This window comes from Rhinopithecus roxellana, unplaced genomic scaffold (genome assembly GCF_007565055.1).
Source record: "Rhinopithecus roxellana isolate Shanxi Qingling unplaced genomic scaffold, ASM756505v1 contig4826, whole genome shotgun sequence".
NCBI lineage: Eukaryota > Metazoa > Chordata > Mammalia > Primates > Cercopithecidae > Rhinopithecus > Rhinopithecus roxellana.
The window spans coordinates 12,734-25,256 of NW_022143587.1; positions in this window are offsets into that span (position 1 = coordinate 12,734).

A 12,523-nucleotide genomic window follows, 5' to 3' on the forward strand; every position below is an offset into this window, starting at 1 on the left:
AAGAAAGGGTATCAGTGATAGAAGATCCAATGAATGAAATGGAGCGAGAAGAGAAGTTTAGAGGAAAAAGAGTAAAAATAAATGAACAAAGCCACCAAGAAATAGGGGACTATGTGAAAAGACCAAATCTACATCTGATTGGTGTACCTGAAAATGATGGGGAGAATGGAACCAAGTTGGAAAACACTCTTCAGGAGAGTATCCAGGGGAACTTCCCCAACCCAGCACGACAGGCCAACATTCAAATTCAGGAAATACAGAGAACACCGCAAAGATACTCCTTGAGAAGGGCAACTCCAAGATACATGATTGTCAGATTCACCAAAGTTGAAATGAAGGAAAAAATACTAAGGGCAGCCAGAGAGAAAGGTTGGGTTACACACAAAGGGAAGACCATCAGACTAACAGCGGATCTCTCAGCAGAAATTCTACAAGCCAGAAGAGATTGGGGGCCAATATTCGTCATTCTTAAAGAAAATAATTTTCAACCCAGAATTTCATATCCAGCCAAACTAAGCTTCATAAGTGAAGGAGAAATAAAATCCTCTACAGACAAGCAAATGCTGAGAGATTTTGTCACCACCAGGCCTGCCCTACAAGAGTTCCTGAAGGAAGCAGTAAACATGGAAAAGAACAACCAGTACCAGTCACTGGAAAAACATGCCAAATTGTAAAGACCATTGATGCTAGGAAGAAACTGCATCAACTAACAAGCAAAATAATCAGCTAACATCATAAAGATAGGATCAAATTCATGCATAAAAATATTGACCTTAAATGTAAATGGGCTAATGCTCCAATTAAAAGACACAGACTGGCAAACTGGATAAAGAGTCAAGACCCATCAGTGTGCGGTATCCAGAAGACCCATCTCATGTGCAGACACACACGTAGACTCAAAATAAAGGGATGGAGGAAGATCTACCAAGCAAATGGAAAACAAAGAAACAGAAAAAGCAGGGGTTGCAATCCTAGTCTCTGACAAAACAGACTTTAAACCAACAAAGATCAAAAGAGACAACGGAGGCCATTACGTAATGGTAAGGAGATCAATTCAACAAGAAGAGCTAACTCTCCTAAATACATAGGCACCCAATACAGGAGCACCCAGATTCATAAAGCAAGTCCTTAGAGACCAACAAAGAGATTTAGACTCCCACACAATAATAATGGGAGACTTTAACATCCCACTGTCAACATTAGACAGATCAACGAGACAGAAAATTAACAAGAATATCCAGGAATTGAACTCAGCTCTGCACCAAGTGGACCTAATAGACATCTATAGAACTCTCCACCCCAAGTCAACAGAGTATACATTCTTCTCAGCACCACCTCGTAGTTATTCCAAAATTGACCACATAGTTGGAAGTAAAACAATCCTCAGCAAATGTAAAAGAACAGAAATCATAACAAACTGCCTCTCAGACCACAGTGCAATCAAACTAGAACTCAGGATTAAGAAACTCCCTCGGGAAGGGGAACATCACACACCAGGGCCTATCATGGGGAGGGGGGCGGGGGGAGGGATTGTATTGGGAGTTGTACTTGATATAAATGATGAATTGATGGGTGCTGACGAGTTGATGGGTGCAGCACACCAACATGGCACAAGTATACATATGTAACAAACCTACATGTTATGCACATGTACCCTAGAACTTAAAGTATAATAATAAAAAAAAAAATTAAAAAAAAAAACTCCCTCAAAACCACTCAACTATATGGAAACTGAACAACCAACTCCTGAATGACTACTGGGTACATAACAAAATGAAGGCAGAAATAAAGATGTTCTTTGAAACCAATAAGAACGAAAACACAACATACCAGAATCTCTGGGACTTATTTAAAGCAGTGGTGTCCAGGGAAATTTGTAGCACTAAATGCCGACAAGAGAAAGCAGGAAAGATCTAAAATTGACACCCTAACATCACAATTAAGAGAACTAGAGAAGCAAGAGCAAACACATTCAAAAGCTAGCAGAAGGCAAGAAATAACTAAGATCAGAGCAGAACTGAAGGAGATAGAGACACAAAAAGACCCTTAAAAAATTCAATGAATCCAGGAGCTGAGTTTTTGAAAAGATCAACAAAATTGATAGACTGCTAGCAAGACTAATAAAGAAGAAAAGAGAGAATAATCAAATAGACACAACAAAAAATGATAAAGAGGATATTACCACTGATCCCATAGAAATACAAACTACCATCAGAGAATACTATAAACACATCAATGCAAATAAACTAGAAAACCTAGAAGAAATGGAAAAATTCCTGGACACATACACCCTCCCAAGACTAAACCAGGAAGAATTTGAATCCCTGAATAGACCAATAATAGGTTCTGAAATTGAGGCAATAATTAATAGCCTACCAAACAAACAAAGTCCACGACCAGATGGATTCACAGCCGAATTCTACCAGAGATACAAAGATGAGCTGGTACCATTCCTTCTGAAACTATTCCAATCAGTAGAAAAAGAGGGAATCCTCCCTAATTCATTTTATGAGGCCAGCGTGATCCTCAATAAAATACTGGCAAACCGAATCCAGCAGCACATCAAAAAGCTTATCCACCGCGATCAAGTTGGCTTCACCCCTGGGATGCAAGTCTGGTTCAACATATGCAAAGCAATAAATGCAATCCATCATATAAACAGAACCAAAGGCAAAAACCACATGATTATCTCAATAGATGCAGAAAAGGCCTTTGACAGAATTCAACAGCCCTTCATGCTAAAAGTTCTCAATAAACTAGATATTGATGGGACGTATCTCAAAATGATAAGAGCTATTTATGACAAACCCACAGCCAATGTCATACCGAATGGGCAAAAACTGGAAGCATTCCCTTTGAAAACTGGCCCAAGACAGGGATGCCTTCTCTCACCACTCCTATTCAGCATTGTGTTGGAAGTCCTGGCCAGGGCAATCAGGCAAGAGAAAGAAATAAAAGGTATTCAATTAGGAAAAGAGGAAGTCAAATTGTCGCTGTTTGCAGATGACATGACTGTATATTTAGAAAACTCCATCGTCTCAGCCCAAAAAGTCCTTAAGCTGATAAGCAAAGTCTCAGGATACAAAATCAGTGTGCAAAAATCACAACCATTCCTATACACCAATAACAGGCAAACAGAGAGCCAAATCATGAGTGAACTCCCATTCACAATTGCTTCAAAGAGAACAAAATACCTAGGAATCCAACTTACAAGGGATGTGAAGGACCTCTTCAAGGAGAACTACAAACCACTGCTCAGTGAAATACAAGAGGACACAAACAAATGGAGGAACATTCCATGCTCATGGATACGAAGAATCAGTCTCATGAAAATGGCCATACTGCCCAAGTCAATTTAGAGATTCAATGCCATCCCCATCAAGCTACCAATGACTTTCTTCACAGAATTGGAGAAAACTACTTTAAAGTTCATATGGAAGCAAAAAGAGCCCGCATTGCCAAGACAATCCTAAAGAAAAAGAACAAAGCTGTAGGCATCATGCTACCTGACTTCAAACTATACTACAAGCCTACAGTAACCAAAACACCATGGTACTGGTACCAGGGCAGTGATATAGACCAATGGAACAGAATAGAGCCCTCAGAAATACTACCACACATCTACAACCATCTGATCTTTGACAAACCTGACAAAAACAAGAAATGGGGAAAGGATTCCCTGTTTAATAAATGGTACTGGGGAAACTGGCTAGCCATATGTAGAAAGCTGAAACTGGATCCCTTCCTTTTACACTTTATACAAAAACTAATTCAAAATGGATTAAAGACTTAAATGTTAGACCTAAAATCATAAAAACCCTGGAAGAAAACCTAGGCAATACCATTCAGGCCATAGGCATGGGCAAGGACTTCATGACTAAAACACCAAAAGCAATGGCAACAAAAGCCAAAATTGACAAATGGGATCTAATTAAATTAAGGGGTTCTGCACAGCAAAAGAAACTACCGTCAGAGTGAACAGGCAACCTACAGAATGGGAGAAAGTTTTTACAATCTACCCATCTGACAAAGGGCTAATATCCAGAATGTACAAAGAACTTAAACAAATTTACGAGAAAAAATCATAACAACCCCATCAAAAAGTGGGCAAAGGATATGAGGAGACACTTCTCAAAAGAATACATTTATGCAGCCAACAGACACATGAAAAAATAGTCGACATCACTGGCCATCAGAGAAATGCAAATCAAAACCACAATGAGATACCATCTCACACCAGTTAGAATGGCGATCATTAAAAAGTCAGGAAAAAACAGGTGATGGAGAGGATGTGGAGAAATAGAAACACTTTTACACTGTTGGTGGGACTGTAAACTAGTTCAACCATTGTGGAAGACAATGTGGCGATTCCTCAAGGATCTAGAAGTAGAAATATCATTTGACCCAGTCATCCCATTACTGGCTATATACCCAAAGGATTATAAATCATGCTGCTATAAAGACACATGCACACATATGTTTATTGCAGCACTATTCACAATAGCAAAGACTTGGAACCAACCCAAATGTCCATCAATGATAGACTCGATTAAGAAAATGTGGCACATATACACCATGGAATACTATGCAGCCATGCAAAAGGATGAGTTCGTGTCCTTTGTAGGGACATGGATGAAGCTGGAAACCATCATTCTGAGCAAACTATCGAAAGGACAGAAAACCAAACACCGCATGTTCTCGATCATAGGTGGGAACTGAACAATGAGAACACTTGGACACAGGGTGGGGAACATCACACACTGGGGCCTGTCGTGGGGTGGGGGGATGGGGGAGGAATAGCATTAGAAGATATACCTAATGTAAATGATGACTTAATGGGTGCAGCACACCAACATGGCACATGTGTACATACGTAACAAACCTGCAGGTTGTGCACATGTACCGTAGAACTTAAAGTATTAAAAACAAAATCAAAAACTGGTGCAGTGTGGGATACCACGACGGTGGATACAGGCTTTCCTAATAACGCAGTATTGGTTTCCTTGAAGTACCGCGGGTGGGAATGAAAAATCCATACGCAGAATAAGTGTCTATTTCTGCAAGATCAAAGTGATGCCCCTTCAATTGTGGAAGCAGACCCAAGTAATCACAGTGCTACCTGGAACCTGACTGATCACTCTGGGACACGGTGCCATAGTGGGGACTCAGTGTTGGTCTCTGCTGCTGGCAGATTGAATAGTGAGCAGTGGCTGTAGTGAGATGGACCTGGTAAGTGAAAGTTCATGTTGCCAAACCCATGAATAATCTTTATGTCAGCCGCCATAATCATTATGCACCATTACCGCTTAGAAGATAGAGGGGTGCACCTAAGGAGGTATGGAGGTGGCTCAAGTAGCTTAGAGTGGCCTCAGCCAAGACCGCAAGTATACGGCTACCTCAGTTCTACAACTTTAAGAAGTTAGACCTGCCTGTAACCCAAATGAGCTTGAAAACGGTTTCTCTCTGAGCCCTCAGTTAGTAAGCAGCCTGGTTCATACCTGAACTTTGATTTTGTGACATCCTAAGCAGAGAAAACAATCCAGGCTGCACGGATTTCTGATCTACAGAACTGCTTATAATTTTGTTGTTTTAAGCTGCTAAATTGAGGATAATTTGTTGTGTAGCATTAACAAATTAATACATGTGGTGCCTGCGTATTCTGAAGTAACAAATGAAAATCAGGCATGATTTTTTTATTTTCTAGTCAACTGGTCACAGGGAACTCCACATGAGACCACAGATGCAGGATCAGAGAAGTTTCTCTTTTTCTGGGCCCAAATCCATGCTAGCAGGGTTTCAGGCACTTGTCAATGGGTCATGGTACTGCACAACACTGAGGTATATGTGAAAACAAGCATCTATTACACAATTCGTTTCTGTGTTCCTTATTTCGTGGTAAGAAAGGCAAGATGTAGGAACCTGCTGTTCACCTTATAAACACCATCTTGACATGCCAGACTCCTAGATCATTATACATTTCACTCAGTCAGAAGGCCCCTGATTTTGTGTGAAAATTATTTCTCACATAATGTCTTGCAAGCGTGTTACTAATTCGTCTGGATTAGTTGCTACCTCCCACTCAGTCAGCATAGTGTCATCAGTGCAAAGAATGGTGTCACATCTGGTATAAGGGATCGGTGGTCAAGGTCCCTTAAGGACTCGCTTAGGATGTAAGCCTAGAGAGTTGATATAAGCTTGAAATAGGAGGTGATAGTACATTGCTGATCTTTCCAGCTGAACCCAAACTCGTTTGTGATAATTACTGAAAGATAAAAAAAACCATTCACCTAATTGATATTCTCTGTCAGGTTCCCAGGGATGTCACAGTTACTAAAGCAACAAAACCACCTGTAGCACAGCAGCTGCAGTACCTCCTGGGTCCAAGCAATTCTCCTGCCTCAACCTCCTGAGCAGCTGGGACTGTAGTTGTGCACCATCACACCTGGCTAATTGTTTGTATTTTTTAGTAGAGACAGGGATTCACCATGTTGGCCAGGCTGGTCTTGAACTCCTGACCTCAAGTGATCCACCTGCCTCAGCTTCCCAAAGCGCTGGGATTATAGGCGTGAACCACTGTGCCTGGCCACAAATCCATGTATTTCTGCACAGGAGAAATAGTTCAGTTGAAAGGGATGGCTGAAGAATCACCAGCCTGTGTCCTTCAAATGCTTGCTGTTACCACCAGTTACTGCAGTCCCTCCAGGAAAGTAGTGTTGCTTGTGAATTATGATTTTTATAAATAGGGCAGTTCTAGTGGCTTCAACTTGGCCTCTCCATCCATAGCATCCCTCACTCCACAGGTCAGAGAACCAATATGGGGATTCTGCCACTCGCTGTGTATGTTCCCAACTATGCATTCTGAAACTGGGAAACAACCAGAGGGTGGATTCATGGACCAACTTAGTCCACTGTACATTGAACCTGATGGAAAACCACGTGGATTCGCTGATGTAAAACACACATGATTACCAGAACAGCTCTTATTAGAAGAGCATAGAGACATTTTGGATATCCTGGAATTAGTACCAGTTCAGAGCCTTTATCAAATAATCCCTGAGAATTCTGATTACTTTTCCACCATGCACTGCCACAGTAAGAACTGGGCACAGATCTGTTGAGGAAGGTCGGGACAATGATTAACAGCATAATTATCAGTCAGTGCAGCATCATCTGTCCTGAAGGGCAAGCCTGCAGTAATGTCTGACTAAAGAAGAGAACCACCGCAAACTCCTCACAGATTTCTGGGCTCCCCATACAAAGTAATTTCTTGCAGCCTTGGTGAAAGTCACGTCCTCTGGACCTACCAGCGTGGCTGAGCAGTTCTTCCATGATAAATTCACTCTAACATTCCAGTGTCCTTAAGCCTTTGGAGTATACAAAGGAAGTCCTTGAATTTCTCCTTAATTGAGGATAGTCAACATTTGCTTCCTTATTTTAGTCAACCAACCAAGCAAACTGCTAGAGCCATCCTTATCCTCTCAAAGAAAAACACTGAATCCAGAGCCTTGGCTTGATGAATCTATACTGATAAATTTGGCGTGTATCAAATTTATTTTCTTCTACCTTCATACCCCACCCTCAAGGAGCATTTTCACACAAAGTCCCTAGGTTTCTGCCTATTAGCATTGGAAAAAAAATCAGTAGTTGTTCTAGTAAATTCTACCCCTACTAAAGGGTCGCGCTATGTACCCTCTAATTTGGGGCTGGTGGAAACTTGAGTCTTACAGGGTTTCAAAGGAAATAAAGGTGGTAGGTGCAGTTTCTCAGGAGGATCAGCAGTGTCCCGCAAGGCCACTACCTCAGATGAGACTATTGCAGGTTCTTCAGGCAGAGGAGAAATAAACTCCTCAGGCGGGAGTGAAGGTGTTTTGTTTTGTTTTGTTTTGTTTTTTACTTTTTTACACCTTTTTTAGGTGTCTGAAAGACATTATCTGACAGAATTTAGGGGTTCAAAGGTACCCAGCTTCATCAAAGTCTGCATATATGTCACATTAAAATGTTCAGGATCCCATTCATTCCCAATCAGTGCTCTAACATGAACAGAAGAGACCTTGAGAGATTAGGAATTGCATTCGTGTTGTAATTCAGTCAACCACAGGATTCAGCTTTGGATTTGGTTTTCCCAGATATCAGTTCTGCAGCTACAGGAGATAATGGATTCTTTCGCAGATGCTTTCTAGTCCTTTAGTGGATCTTGATATGGATAAGGCTTTAAGGACCTGAGGTCATAATTTTCTTTTCCTATGTTCTCCAGCACATTTAGAGGCAACCAGTCATCTCCATTGTACTCCTCATTTTCACTACAGTGTTATTTTTTTCTACTTCATTTACTTATCCATTTATTTAGATTTAGAGAAAAGGTGTCTTTCTGTTGCCCAGTTGGAGTGCAGTGGCATGATCCCGACTCACTGCAACCTCCGCCTCCTGTGCTGTGGGCGTCAAGCCACCCAGGCGCGGAGGCAAGAGACCAAAGGCACAAGCCGTTTCAGTATAATAAAGGAAATACATACAATAAGAATAGTTATTCTAGAAATAGATTATAGATGTGATTATATATGAATATTACTAATCATTAGTTTGTAGCATTACTCTTTATTCCAATATCATAATAATCTTTGTTCTACAATGATAACCTAGGAAAAACCAGGCCACACAGAGATTGGAGCTGAAGGGACACGGTGAGAAGTGACCAGAAAAGTGTGAGCCCTGTTATGCCCGGACACGGCCACTAGAGGGCTCCCTGGTCTAGCGGTATCGTCAGTGCCTGGGCCTTACTCTGCCCCCTTGCCTTGTATCCAATGAATAACAGCGCAGCCAGGCAATCGGAGCCACTATGGGTCTCCGCGTCTAGGTGGCAGTGGTCCCCCGGGCCCAGCTGTCTTTTCTTGTATCTCTTTGTCTTGTGTCTTTATATCTACGATCTCTCATCTCCGCAAACGAGGAGAAAAACCCACAGGTCTGGTAGGGCTGGACCCTACACTGAGCCCAAGCAACTTCCCCACCTCAGCCCCCAGAGTAGCTGGGAATATAGGCCTGCACCACCATACTAGACTATTTTTGTACTTTTTAAATTTTTATTTTATTTTACGTTCCGGGATACTTGTTTACGGAAATCACCTACTTGGTCACCTATACCCTGGCATTCTTATAGGTGCTTGAGTGCAAGTAACTAAACGTGATAATTTAAGAAAAGCCCTCGCCACTTGTTGCCGTAGACTACCAGTGCACTTTTACCATTAGAAACAGGGTCATGAAGGCCTTTAAAACAAATCAGATAAAAGAGAGAACTCTAGAAACCCAGAACAATTTCAGAGAATTTCTTCTTAAAATTTTGTTCTTCTGAAATCACACTTAATACCAAAATCTATGTCAATCAAACTTCAACCAGGAAAGCAGAACCAGTAGGCGATAATATCTGTGTGTACAGATTTTTCATAACGAAAGGGCCTTCTGCAATGGTAGGAGCTCATTAAGCAGTCTTTGTAAGATTGCTGTCTCCTAATCTGGTGCTGGAGCAGGGCAGACATGCAGACGAAAAGATTACATGCAGACTGCACCCACAGATATGAGCTGGAAACCCTTAAGAAGACTTACTAAAATCTGTGTCCCTCCTTTTTCTCTGACCTTGGAGGAGAGGGGACTCTGCAGAAGCTGAGCCCTTCAGAGCTGAACTACATGCATAAGGTTCTTTACTCCTGTCTCAGCTTAGATGTCTCTTCCTCAGAGAGGCCTTCCTTGACTACCAAGCACAAAGTACCATCCACTCTTGTTCCATCGCTTCACCTGATTTCTGCTTTGGGTGAATAACATGTTCTGTAGTTGCTCTGGTTGTTTAGTTCATTTCCCCTCCACTGGAATGTAAGATCCACAAGAACAGTTTAGTTCACTGTTTTTTTCATGCCTAGATTAGTGTCTGGCACTCAGAGGGTTTTTAGTCACTATTGAATAAACGAATTAATTCTTTTACTCTTCACAACAATCCTAGGGAATAGCTGCTGTTAAATCACCCTCTGTTTACAGAAGAGGTATGGAAACACAGAGAGGTTAAGTAACTAGTGTCAGGTCATAGGCACATAAGTGCATACCCGTAGCCGGACCTCATCTCCAGCTGTGTCTTGAACCCAAAGCACTTTCCACTTGTCCAATGCAGCCTCGTCATACTCTCCAGCTTTAGACTCCTCCTGATACACAGCCTCCCATTGTGTTCTACTCATCACATGACTCTGACTCCAGAACTTTCTCTACTCACTGGTCATCTCTTACAGCGTCTCTCAGGAGGAGGGCTTAGCTCCCAAATTCCGCTTCCGCCTCTGCCTTAGTCTGTCAGCTCTGAGTACTCCTAGGAAGGTGTCTCCTGTCAGGGCCCGGTTACCCTCATTCAGCTTATTGCTGGCCTTCCGGGCTAGTCTTCACTCTGGTTACCCCAGAACAGATCACTGAAAATCAGCAAATGACCCACTTTGAACTTCGCTCTGCCCCAGAGCTGCAACATCTACTAGGTACTTGGCCATGTCCACTTCCTATATGCCGTACCAACCCAGGGAGGACGTCGCATGAGCAATGAAAACGTGCTGGACACTGCCTATGACTTCTTACATTCATGCTCACCTTCAATCCCCACACAACCTTTTGAGATAGGAGCTATGGTTTCTACTTAACACCTGAGGAGACTGAGCCTTGAGAGATTAAGTCACTTGCCCAAGGTCAGACAACTAGCTGGTAGCTAAACCCAGATTAAAACCCAGGTGTTTCTAACTCCACTGCCAATGCTCTAAGAACTCTACTGCAATGTGACTGTACTACACAAAAGGGCAACTAGATTCCTCAGTAAACTGAGATTCCCAAACTAAAAAGTACAAAGATTTTGCCTCACCAAGTGGAGCAGTCCATGGCAAAACCCCTTTCATCTTAAAATAAGATGCAACTCTGTATCAGGTTCAAGAACCCGTAATACAAGGCTAAGTGTCCCTTGGCAGACGCCTGATATTCCTACAACACGGAGCTTGTATAAAAAGGGACGTCCTTTCTTTTGAAAACCTGCACCTAGAACAACAGTCTCTTTTCCGGGGGAGATACTCAGAAAATCAATTCACACTAGACAGTAGAGATTCTGCTTTAAGCTCACGCAGAGCATCTTTTTTTTTTTTTTTTTTATGTATATACTTCAAGTTCTACAGTACATGTGCAGAATGTGCAGGTTTGTTACATATGTATACATGTGCCATGTTGGTGTGCTGCACCTATTAACTCGTCATTTACATTAGGCGTATCTCCTAATGCTATCCCTCCCCCATACCCCCTCCCCACAATAGGACCCGGTGTGTGATGTTCCCCTTCCTGTGTCCAAGTGATCTCATTGTTCAATTCCCACCTACGAGCGAGAATATGCGGTATTTGGTTTTCTGTTCTTGCGTTAGTTTGCCGAGAATGATGGTTTCCAGCTGTATCCATGTCCCTACGAAGGACACAAACTCATCCTTTTTTATGGCTGCATAGTATTCCATGGTGTATATGTGCCACATTTTCTTAATCCAGTCTGTCACTGATGGACATTTGGGTTGATTCCAAGTCTTTGCTATTGTGAATAGTGCCGCAATAAACATACGTGTGCATGTTTTATACCAGCATGATTTATAATCCTTTGGGTATATCCCCAGTAATGGGATGGCTGGGTCAAATGGTATTTCTAGTTCTAGATACTTGAGGAATTGCCACACTGTTTTCCACAATGGTTGAATTAGTTTACAGTCCCACCAACAGTGTAAAAGTGTTCTTATTTCTCCACATCCTCTCCAGCACCTGTCGTTTCCTGATTTTTTTAATGATTGCCATTCTAACTGGTGTGAGATGGTATCTCATTGTGGTTTTGATTTGCGTTTCTCTGATGGCGAGTGATGATGAGCATTTTTTCATGTGTGTTGGCTGTATGAATGTCTTCTTTTGAGAAACGTCTGTTCATATCCTTTGCCCACTTTTTGATGGGGTTGTTTGTTTTTTTTCTTGTAAATTTGATTGAGTTCTTTATAGGTTCTGGATATTAGCCCTTTGTCAGATGAGTAGATTGCAAAAATTTTCTCCCATTCTGTAGGTTGCCTGTTTACTCTGATGGCAGTTTCTTTTGCTGTGCAGAAGCTCTTTAGTTTAATTAGATCGCCTTTGTCCATTTTGGCTTGTGTTGCCGTTGTTTTGGTGTTTTAGACATGAAGTCCTTGCCCATGCCTATGTCCTGAATGGTATTACCTAGGTTTTCTTCTAGGGTTTTTATGATTTCAGGTCTAACATTTAAGTCTCTAATCCATCTTGAATTAATTTTCATATAAGGAGTAAGGAAATGATCCAGTTTCAGCTTTCTACTTATGGCTAGCCAATTTTCCCAGCACCATTTATTAAATAGGGAATCCTTTCCCCATTTCTGTTTTTTTTGTCAGGTTTGTCAAAGATCAGGTGGCTGTAGATATGTGGTATTATTTCTGAGGGCTCTGTTCTGTTCCATTGGTCTATATCTCTGTTTTGGTAACAGTAC